This window comes from Indicator indicator, chromosome Z (assembly GCF_027791375.1).
Source record: "Indicator indicator isolate 239-I01 chromosome Z, UM_Iind_1.1, whole genome shotgun sequence".
NCBI lineage: Eukaryota > Metazoa > Chordata > Aves > Piciformes > Indicatoridae > Indicator > Indicator indicator.
The window spans coordinates 25,355,782-25,368,050 of NC_072053.1; positions in this window are offsets into that span (position 1 = coordinate 25,355,782).

Below are 12,269 nucleotides of genomic sequence, written 5' to 3' on the forward strand. Positions count from 1 at the left end.
TATGGAATGACATGGTAAACCACACCCTGAACTCACTAATTTAAAAAAAAAATAAAATTTTTAATTTCTTTTTAATTTTTTTCTTGTAAAGGAAAAATTACTATTTATAAACATTTTTCCCTTCAGTAGAGGAACACAGTTTTTGTTAGGTTTGCTTTATACTGGGGCTGAGGTTTGGCTTTTTTTATTTCACTAAATTAATTAAATTATTTTAATTAAATTCATTAATTTCACTAATAAAAATAGTATTTGTAAGCACTAGCTAGAGTCAGATGGAATACTAGCAAAGCTTTTGAAACACTTCATGGCACCTTGGCCATGACCTGTGCCACTCAAATAAATGCAGACTTTCATTTGCTCAGAGTTGAAAGTGCTTATAGTGGCAAATTCCAGTTCCAGACCTTTATAATTTAAATAGTCCTACTAAGGCATTGGGCTACATTTTTCTAAAACAAGAATTGTCTATTTACTTTTTACCTTATGTAATTAATTATTTTGTTTGATGGAAGCTTATATACCTCTGGAATGACATTTTCAGTTCTTTCAGACCACACGACTATTTCAACATTAAAAAGTTATTCCTTGCTGTACTGTTAAGAGCCCAGCAACAGAGAAAAGAACAGGGTAAATGAAACAAGTTTTGCTTGTATCAGGCACATTAGAGGGTGGTGAGATTCTGGAACAGGTTGCCCAGGGAGATGGTTGAAGCCCCATCCCTGGAGGTTTTTGAGGCCAGGCTGGATATGGCTCTGGGCAACCTGATCTAGTGGGAGGTGTCCCTGCCCATGGCAGGGGCAATGGAACTAAGTGATCCTTGAGGTCCCTTCCAACCCTAATAATTCTATAATTCTATGATTAGTATGTCCAGGACTAACAGCTTGATATTGTAAGTATATTTCTGAAAAAGAAGCTAAATCCAAATGCCAAACTAGAACATGCATACGTATATGAGCTCTCAAAGTGGAATGATGTTAAAATTAAGAACACTATACTGAGCCAGGACATCAGATAAAGCAGTCGAGGGTTCTTTTAGTTGTTTTTCTTAATTAGTTTAACAGTGACAAGGAAATAGGATGGTGGTTAATAAACAGAATCACACATACAAATTAAAAAGAATTATAATCATAATCATATGTATATGCACACTTACAAAAGTGTTGAAAATAAAATACATATAGCATTTGACATAAATGCAATATAAATGTGTTTTCAACCAGAAATACAGTAGTCAGCTCTATTTTACATCTTTCTTAAAATGGCAACAAAATTATATCTGCAGAGTCCTATACTGAGGCAGACACAGAGCAAGTGTTCCATGAACAGCTTGTATTTCTGCAGTATACATTTTATTTGAACAGCCAGTGAACAGAGTAAACACAGTACAAAATAAAATGGATGGCAAACTAGGCTGAATTGTTAAAAAACAGGGTAAAAATATCTCCACAAGTATGTAATTAAAATATACAGTCCCAGATTCTGCTGGTTTATATTGATTTAGATCCAGAGGACAGTAAAGCAGTGGTATTACTTTGGATTTACTTGTGCAGCTTAGAACTGGATCTGGCCCATAGAATTTAACAAACTGTATTTTGCATCAGATGACAACATATATTTCCATAGGCAAGTAGGTCATGGTTTATAAATAACATATATTGTAAAAATAGTGCAAATATAGTGTTTCATGGTTTTATTAGTCACGCTGTTATGTTATCTGTTGTGACATTAAAGTCTCTTAAGTAGCCAGCTTTCAGTCTACATCTTTTTTAGAAGTCTTTTTCTAATTTACTTTTTTGGTAGAGCTCGTTCAAGATACAGTGAAATAGCTGGTAAAGGCTGTTCTGGAGGAGAGTCGATCAGGGAAGGATAACCAGCTTTGGAAACAATCTCTATGAATAAAGTCTCCAACCCCTCGATCTATAAGAGTATGTGCTTTTTTCAGAATCAAGAAAGAAAAGTGAAAGGTCTGTGACAACCAGGCTCTCACAACCCCCTGTGCCTCAGGGGGTCAGCAGTTATACACTGAAGAGCACAAAACGCCTTTCAAACTGGAATGCCCTGCAGCCTCACCTGGATCAGTTGCTGAGAGCAAGGACCTTTGCTTTTCTTGTTGTTACCCTCTCACTGGCAGGTTGTATTCAAGGCTCTGTGTTTAATGGGGCTGGTCAGAGGAGCTTACCAGAGCTGATTTCTGCATTCACCTGGGCAGCATTCCACAGCCCTGGCTGGTGCTTGCCTTATATCCTATGCTCCCCATAGCCACTGACATCATAAGCAAAATGAAGAAGAGGTAGAAAATGAGTTCAAGCACTAGATAGAAAGGAAGGAAACTGGGAAAAGGAAGGAAGAAATGGTAGGAAGAAAAAGCAATAAGAAGAGAGTAAGAGGATGGAAACTCATTATTGTCAAGAATAGTCTAGTACTGCTTATGTAATTATATATTAATATAATTAATAATAACAACGACAATAGTCATAGAATCATAGAATTGTTAAGGTTGGAAAGGACCTCAGGGATCATCTAGTTCCAACCCCCATGCCAGGGGCAGGGAACCCTCCCACTAGATCAGGTTGCCCAGAGCCACATCCAGCCTGGCCTTAAAACCTCCAAGAATGGGGCTTCAGCCACCTCCCTGGGCAACCTGTTCCAGCATCTCACCACCCTCATGGTGAAAAACTTCTTCCTAACATCCAATCTGCATCTACCCAATTGTAGTTTTGTTCCATTCTCCCTAGTCCTAAAAAGTCCCTCCCCAGCTTTCTTATAGGCCCCCTTCAGATACTGGAAGGCCACAATAAGGTCTCCTTCGAGCCTCCTCTTCTTCTGACTGAACAGCCCCAACTTTTTCAGTCTGTCCTCATAGGAGAGGTGTTCCAGCCCTCTGCTCATCCTTGTGGAACTTCTATGGGCACATTCCAAAACATCCAGATCGTTCTTGTAATAGGGGCTCCAGAACTGGATGCAGTATTCCAGGTGGGGTCTCACCAGAGTGGAGTAGAGGGGGAGAATCACCTCCCTCGACCTTGCTGCTGATGCAGCCCAAGATGCAAGTGCACACTGGTGGCTCATGTTGAGCTTCTCATCCACCAGCATCCCCAAGTCCCTTTCTTCAGGGCTGCTCTCAAGCCAGTCACTGTCCAGCCTATATCACTGCATGGGATTGCTCCAACCCAGATGCAGGACCTTGCACTTGGTCTTGTTGAACCTCATGAGGTTGTCATGGGCCCAGCTCTGCAGCATGTCAAGGTCCCTCTGGATGCCATCCCTTCCCTCCAGCGTGTCTGCTGCACCACACAGCTTGGTATTACAGTGTGAGAGCTGAAATCTCCCTCCCACACTTACAACAACTCAGTCCAGAAGCAAAGGAAGCTGTATTTACCGGCAAAACTACAATCTATGGTGAAATGCAATGAGTATGTACAAATATACACTATTCACAACATTTACAAATATGTACAATCAACAGAAAAACACAACCCCATTGGGTCCCCCAAAAGAGAGTGGCTATGCTTCTTTTCCTTCCCCCTCCCAGAGCAGGCAAAAGGGAAGAAAGCCAAGAAGCAGAGAGATGTTCATTAAATTTAGCTTGTCAAGATCAGTATGCGAGTATGTTATCTTCATCCAGAGAAGAAAAACAGCAGGCAGACAAACTGACAGTGACTGCAAGACTGCCCGACTGCCTGTACCTTGTTTTGAGTACTGACTCTTAAACGTTTCTCTCTCTCCAATGGAAGTGTTTAGAATAATCATTATTTTGCTTTCTTACACCCAATAGTGATTTATTTACATTCTTTCACTTTTCTGCTCAAACTTTGTGAGAAGAAATTAAAGACACAGTCTTAAAACCATCACACTTTGTGTCATCAGCAAACTTGCTGACGGTACACTCAATGCCACTGTCCATATCGCCAACAAAGATGTTGAACAAGACTGGTCCCAGCACTGATCCCTGAGGAACTCCACTTGTCTCTGGCCTCGACTTGGACTCTATTGTAAGAAATGAGATGGAACATAGACAAATAGGTGTCTGTGATTCCACTGTTACTTCAGAAGTTATACTGGTGAATATCTGAATAAAAGCAATAGAAAGACAGTGTTTGCTTACACCTGCTTTGTTGTACATTTGAAGTGTTTTTAAAGTATCCTATAAAATTGTTCTTGCCATTACAGTCGACTGATAGTCCCTCTTTGAAAATTGATGCTGTGAAAATTAACATTTCTCCAGATGTTTTTTTCATATTCCAAGTAAAATCCATTACATTTTCATGTAAATAAGTAATTCTAGTAAAAAAACTTTCATGCTGACTCCAGACCCTGGTGACTGTGGAAAAATCTGCATTTATAAATTCTCATATAATATTCACCAAAATTCTGATGATTTTTTTTCCCCCAAAGTCTGTATAGGAAAAAAAATCATAAAATTTTCTGACCATATCTTAAGTAAAGTTCCTTATTTGAACAGCCACATTGACTGCAAGCAGCTGAACACGTAAATAGTTTCAGAGTTTCATCTCTTATTTTCTAGTTTTATGCTATAATTGCCAGACTGTTGATACTTTAATTAAGTGAACTATAATACATAGTGTATGTATTGCTTAAGTGTAGTCTCTCTCAAATATAATCCTACAAACAGCTGGTATGGATACACCACCATCACCTTAGATTCTTATTGCTGATATAAATAGCAAAGATGCAGTAAAAAATAAGTCTAGTTTCAGGTATTTTTGTACATATTGAGACAGGTAATATGACTTTATATTTCAGGATCAGATGAAATAATATTCTTTGTGTTTATTTTTCAACCATTAATCACACAAACAACGTAATATCAAAAAGATAAACACAAGTTATATGACAAGTACTTCCAATTTTATCATCAGTCTCCTCATATTAAGAAGCACTCATTTCTCTGCAATCAGAAACTGCAGAACTTTTTAATCTCCATAGTTCTAGATGAAAATTTGCACACAGTATGTGGACTCAGAAGGCAGAGGGTTAGAGTAAACAAACAAAATAGTACTGAACAGACAGCAATAGCACAGTGTTTCCTCTCTTTTTCACTTTCCCTTAATCCTTTCCTCTTTGTGACCTTAACAGAAGTTCTTTAGGATGGCAACAGTGGCAAATGTAGGAAAACCTGACTAGACTCTGTTTTTAATTTTTTTTTTAAAGTTGTTACATTGCTGCAATGTCAAAACTGAATTTGAAAAACAGATGAAATTATATTCCCCAGATCTCAGTAATTTTGTGATGAAAATTTGCCCACACAATAACTGCATCGATGCAGGCAGAGAACAGTTCTTGGGTTTAATTTCCAGTGTTTCCAACTCATAATTTTATTTCCAGAAAGAAAAAATAGAAGAAGAGAAAAAAAAAAAGAAAAAGAGAAAACAAGAAAACAAAACCCAAACCAAAACAAAACAAGAAAAAGCATTGGGAGCTCTTCTTCCATCTGTAAGTTTCCAGTGGCATAGAAAATATGAAAATGAAAAATGGTGTTCTTAAGAATCTCAGAAATATGAAGATAAATTAACAAAATTATTCAAAAAAGTCAAAGCAAAGTATAAGAAAACAAAAACAAACAAAACAATTAGTAATTTTTAAGAAATTTTCATAATTTTGAAGAGATTTTCGTGAACGGAAGAGGGTCATCATTGCTGGCAGAAGTGCTAGCAGGTAATATTCACTTTACTCAGCAATCATGAACTACAGTTCCTAATGTAACGGCTACTGTAATAATCAAAGCTCTCATGCACTCATGCTAGTAAAAAATGCATACAAGATTATTTACTAATAGGAAACACTGTAATAAAAGAATACTCCCAAAACAGAAATATTTGCTTACACCTTAGAATATTTTCTTGTTATGTATCTAATAGGTTTTAGTTGTGGTTTTGTTTTGGTTTGGTTTGGTTTTTTTTGATTGTACAGAGTTTTCACAGAGCAGTCAAGTTATAGGAGTTATTTTGAAATTTGGATTGTATTTGCAAACAGTTCAATGAAAGAGAGGAAATAAATGGAAATAAAGGTTCAAAAAATACTATGAAATGTTTTGAAAAACCTGTTTTTTTTCTTTCCTCAAACAGGTATTTTTAGTGTAAATCTGCCAATACTGTTTAAACAGATAACAAGAAACTTTGAAAAGTCATCAAAGAAAAGATTTCATTTTGAAGCAACAAAGCATTTTGTTTAACCCAGGGCTCTTACTTTTTTCATTTTGTTTTGTTTCTTTCTTCCATTTAACACCAATTTTGGTCTAACTGAAAACAATTTGCTTTTCCTGATTAAGTGGTCTGAGAAAACAGTTAATCTATTAATTACTGTTTTCTTAGAGCTATAATCTTCTTGATTAAAATACAAACCACTGAGTGCCTGTCTTTGCTGTGGAATGAGCATGAAATGGTACCTACCAAGTTACCAGCATCAGGTCTAGACTCAGGAGGGGGACTGCTGAAGCAGCTGGGAGACCTGTCTCAGTTAACACTATCCTGCTGATTGGTAGGAAATACTGCCTTGGAGGTAGCGTCAAGGGTATGGGCAATGCTGTTTCCTGACTTATTGTATGTCAAAGTTGCACTATATTTTTATGCCTGGAGATCCTGGCTTGGGTAAATGTCTGCTTGTACTTGTATGCTTAGCCTTAAATCTATGTCATGTATCTCTTCAGTGCATGTTATGGATACATTTTTATGGCTTACATTAGGTATTATCCTCTAGAAATTTCCCTTTTGTCTTTTTTGGAGGAAGTTAGTTAATTGCATTTGATGTCCTAAAGTTTAATTCTGATTTAATTTAACTTGCAAAATGTCACTCTTAGAGAAAGCAGAAGTTTACATTAGATATCAGTTAGCAGATTGATCAAAGTCTCTGCCAAGATCTATACTTGCCTCAGCCTCTTGATTTAAAAGTGAAAGTTGGAAAATTTCCTGCAAACTCTTCCATCTTTGGTTAGGTTTTAACTGATGTTAGTTAGTCAGAGAATTCAGAGTGTATTCTTTTCTTGTCTTCAATAAACTCAGAAAGAGGTATTAAAAGTTGCTATCATTCCAGTTGCCACTAGAGTCAATCCTAAGCTTTCATGCTCCATTGTTTTCATCTGTTAGCTGCCTTCAAATGCATGTGATGTGCCAAAGAGATGATGCAGGAGCATAGATGTGTCAATATGGTGTTCTATTAGCTTAAGCAAGCCTAATTCATCAGTGGACCAGAATAGCAGCATTACTGAAGACAATAATACTGGTGCAGGCAGTAATATTAATGCCAGTAATGTTCTTAGTAGCAAAGCTTGTTTCATATGCATGGCTTGCAATTCTGTCATCACGTGTGCTGCCCTATGTTACACATCCATTAGCTGCCTGTTGCCATATATAAATGGGTTGAGAGGAGGCTGAGTTACAGGCTTGCTCCTGTGACTGGGATTGCATTGTCACAAATGTGCCTGGTGTTCTCTGAAAAAAGAGGACGTACTCACTAAAAGAGTCTTATCCCATTGCCTCTGTCTTTCCTCAGAAAAGGAAAACAGGAAGCCTTTTACTAACAAATGTTCAATAACTCTATTGCTTGCTATTAATATTAAAACACATTAGGACTGAGAAGTATTCATCATACACACACACATACGCAGCAGAATTTCAATATAGGAAAGCAGGTTGATTGTCACTTTGCCAAAGCTCTCCCCCAAAGCACAAATACAGGCTGGGTAGAGAATGGCTTGAGAGCAGTCTTGAGGGGAAGGACATGGGGTTGTCAGGCACTGAAGAACTAAACACAAGCCATCAATGTTCACTTGCAGCCCAGAAGGCCAACCATATCTTGGGCTGCATCAAAAGAAGTATGACCAGCAGGATGAGTGGAGTGATTCTTCCCCTCTATTTTGCTCTCATGAGATCCCAGTTGGTGTACTGCATCCAGCTCTGGGGCACCCAGCATGAGAAGGACATCAAAGTGTTGGTGTGGGTTCAGAGAAAGGCCACAAAAATGGTCCGAGGGCTGGAGCACCTCGGCTGTGGGGACAGGCTGCTGTGGTGGGTTGAAAATTCTCCCCAACATAAAATTGCCAGACCTGCTCAGTTGGAAGCAAATGAAGCTACATTTAAAAGCAAAACTACAATCTAAAATGAAATGCAATGAATGTGTACAAAATATTAAATACTTACAATATTTACAGGTATTTACAATTTATAAACAGCACAAGAACCCTCCCCATGACAAACCGGGGGGGGGGGGGCTGCTAATAGCTTTCCCTTCCGTGCTCCCTTCCCTACCCACCTTTGCATGATAGAGGAGAGAGAAGAGCAGAGAGCTGTTTGTTAGATACTCAGTTGCAACAAAGCAATGCAGCCAAGGTCAGCAAAGCCAGAAGAGGCACCAGCCAGAGTGGAGGAAGTGAAAAGAAAGTTAGTTTACTTTACTAGCTTTATGTTTATTATCTGTCCAATGGGATTATTTAGAGGCTAACATTATTTTCCTTTTTACATCCAATGGTGATTTATTTATATCCTTCTACTTTCTGTTCAAGATCTGTGGAAAATTTTCCAGGCACAGCCTGAAACTACCACAGCTGCAAAAGTTGGGGTGGTTCAGTCTGGAGCAAATAAGACCCCATAGTGGCCCTCCAGTACCTGGAAGAGGCCTACAAGAAAGCTGGGAAGGGACTTTTTACAAGGGGTTGTAGTGATAGGAGGGGAGCTTTAAGCTGGAAGAGGGTAGATTTAGACTGAATATTAGGAAGAAATTCACTACAATGTGGGTGGTGAGACACTGAAACAGGCTGCCTAGGGAAGTTGTGGATGCGCCCCATTGGACAGGGCCTGGGTGTCCATGTCCGTGGCAGAGGGATTGGAACTAAATGATCTTTAATTTATCTTCCAACCCAGACCATTCTATGATTCAGGCAAGGTTGCTGGAGTTATAATTTGTTTTTAGTTTGATTCCTGGTGCTGTATCCTCTTGGGCTGCTTACTCTTTTGCTGGTTGGAGCATAATGGGCAGACCCAGGGTGCTGCACAGAGCCACAATGTATTGCAGAATGGAAAACAGCTGCTCCTGGAAGTCCCAGAAAACATCTTCACGCACAGTCACATGCCCCTATATGCAGCAAGAGCTAAGAAATAAAGGCAGTGTATGCTTTCTGTTGCCCTCTGTAGGTGTGTGAGGAATGGCTTCAATTAATTTAACAAATAGGAACTTAAAATGAAATCTTAATATAGCAGTAACAGAGCTGAAAACACACACACACATGCACATACATGAATGTAGAGTGTATATCTGAAGATAAATACATGAAAGAAAATTCACATGCAATTTACCACTGTCTAAGGTGCTCAGCATGAAAATTGCTACGGTTTAATAATAAAAAATTGTCAGTGAATTAATTTTTTTTCTTTTTTTCCCAGTTTTGGTAGAGTACCTCTCAGGAATTTGTAAGCAAGAAAATTACCAAATCTTTGTTATATCATAGAATCATACAATTGTTAGAATTGGAAGGGACCTCAAGGATCCTCTAGTTCCAGCTCCCCTGCCAGGGACAGGGACACCTCCCACTAGATCAGGTTACCCAGAGCCACATCCAGCCTGGCCTTAAAAACCTCCAGGGATGGGGCTTCAGCCACCTCCCTGGGCAACCTGTTCCCGTGTCTCACCACCCTCATGGTGAAAAGCTTCTTCCTAACATCCAATCTGAGTCTACCCAATTGTAGTTTTGTTCCATTCCCCCTAGTCCTATCACTACCTGACATCCTAAAAAGTCCCTCCCCAGCTTTCTTATAGGCCCCCTTCAGATACTGTAAGGCCACAATAAGGTCTCCTTGGAGCCTTCTCTTCTCCAGACTGAACAGCCCCAACTCTTTCAGCCTGTCCTTGTAGGCGAGGTGTTCCAGCCCTCTGCTCATCCTCATGGCACTTCTCTGGACACACTCCAGCACTTCCAGATCGTTCTTGTAATAGGAGCTCCAGAACTGGATGCAGTACTCCAAGTGGGGTCTCACCAGAGTGGAGTAGAGGGGGAGAATCACCTCCCTTGACCTGCTGGCTATACTTCTTTTGATGCAGCCCAGGATTTGATTGGCTTTCTGGGCTGCAAGTGCACACTGGTGGCTCATGTTGAGCTTCTCATCCACCAGTGCTCGCAAGTCCCTTTCCTCAGGGCTCCTCTCAAGCCAGTCACTGCCCAGCCTATATCGGTGCTTGCAGGACCTGGCATTTGGTTTTGTTGAACCTCGTGAGATTGTCATGAGGCCAGCTCTGCAGCCTGTCAAGGTCCCTCTGGATGCCATCCCTTCCCTCCAGCGTGTCTGCTGCACCACAGAGATTGGTGTAAGCAAACTTGCTGAGGGTGCACTCAGTGCCACTGTCCATGTTGCCAACGAAGATATTGAACAAGACTGGTCCCCGTGCTTATCCTTGAGGGACTCCTCTTGTCACTGGCCACCACTTGGACATGGACCCATTGACAGCCACTCTTTTGGGTGCGGCCATCCAGCCAGTTCTTTATCCACTGAATGGTCCATCCATCAAACCCAGACTTTACAAGCTTGCAGACCAGGATATCATGCTGGACAGTGTCACAGGCTTTGCTCAGGTCCAGGTCAGTTGCTCGACTTTCATCTATTAATGTTGTGACCTTGTCATAGAAGGCCACTGGGTTTGTCAGGCAGGATTTGCCCTTGGTGAACCCATGCTGATTTTACCCAATCACCTCTTCATTACTCTTCTGTCTCAGTAGTGCCTCCAGGAGGATCTGCTCCATGATCTTACTGGGCACAGAGGTGAGACTGACTGGCCTATAGTTCCCTGGGTCATTCTTCTTTCCCTTTTTGAAAATGGGAGTTATGTTTTCCCTTTTCCAGTCAATGGAGACTTCCCCTGACTGCCATGACTTTTTGTAATACAACAGAGAGCAGTTTAGCAACCTCATCTGCCAGATCCCTCAGCACCTGTGGGTGTATCTCACTGGGTCCAATGGACTTGAACATTTTCTGGTTCCTTAGATGGTCATGAACCTAATCTTCACTCACAATGGACAGTTCCTTCTTCCAGTCCCTGCCATTACCTTCCATGACTCCAGGAGTGTGGCTGGAGCTCACAGTATAATATTCCAAGGGATACTTTACAAAAATATCAGGAGATATTTAGTGTTTTGTACATTTAAATGGAATGATATGTAAAATTCTTAGAATAGAAGATTACATATTTTCAAGAAGTGAACCTGCAAGTTGAATAATAATCTTATTAGATACAAGGAAATTTTTGCTTAAAGCAAGAAGAGAAAACAGAGAAAAGAAAGACAGCACTCTTTATTTTTAAAAATTTATTTTTTTTTTTTAATCCAAAATTAATAGTGATTTCCTGTTAGAGTTTAATATGGAGATGATGGTACTTGTTGAGAGCAACCAGACCATGATGAAAGACAACCAATATTCCTGGACTATGGAGTTAAATACCAATATTTTCTCATGCTCCAGAGGCAGAAGTCATAAAACTCTTCAGTGCTGAAAACCAGATCAAATTCCACAGTAGTTCCTAACCATAAAGTAGCAGCATCTTGTTCTGTCACTACATTATAGACAGTCCATGGCTGGGCTGCTGAATCCTATACATAATGGGGCAGACTTGAGTACAGAAACTCACTGACTCTTGTCCTGCTGCTGGGAGATTTCAACTCATCCAGCCTTTCCTGTGCGGGTTCATCCTTGGTGCAATGTACTCTGACATGAAGAGGAGCATGTGAATTAAGAGCCATGTACAATGCAGAGCCACTAACATTTTCTGCAAGCTTAACAATTGAAGGAACAGAAATACCTGCTGCACAGGCCTTACCAAGCTGAATCTGTGCTGATTATAGTTCTTGCCCTCTGGTGTTTTCTGAAACACAACAAAGAGCAGACTTGTTTTTGCTGTGATTGATTGACCTATTGAATTTACTGTAACATTTTTTTTGGGGGGGGGGGAGGGGAGAGAGGAGGAGGAGAGAGGGAATTTTCTGTCAGAGAATGCTCTAATATGTTTTACACTTTAATGATTTCTTTTGCCCCACCACTCCAGTTTCATTCTGTTTCATTGTTAAAATCATTTTGACATTCAGTTCTCTCATAAAACATTATCTTTGCAAAGGGTTTATCAAGATTGTATTCAGAAATTACATTTTTTTTAAAATGTTGTCACTGGTACACCTTTTTGTGATAGTCCAGACAAAATCAGTGCAATTTCTCTTGCATGATAAAGTGCAAAAATTTGGGCATTCTGCCAATTTAATGACTGCTGTTTCTGGTGTA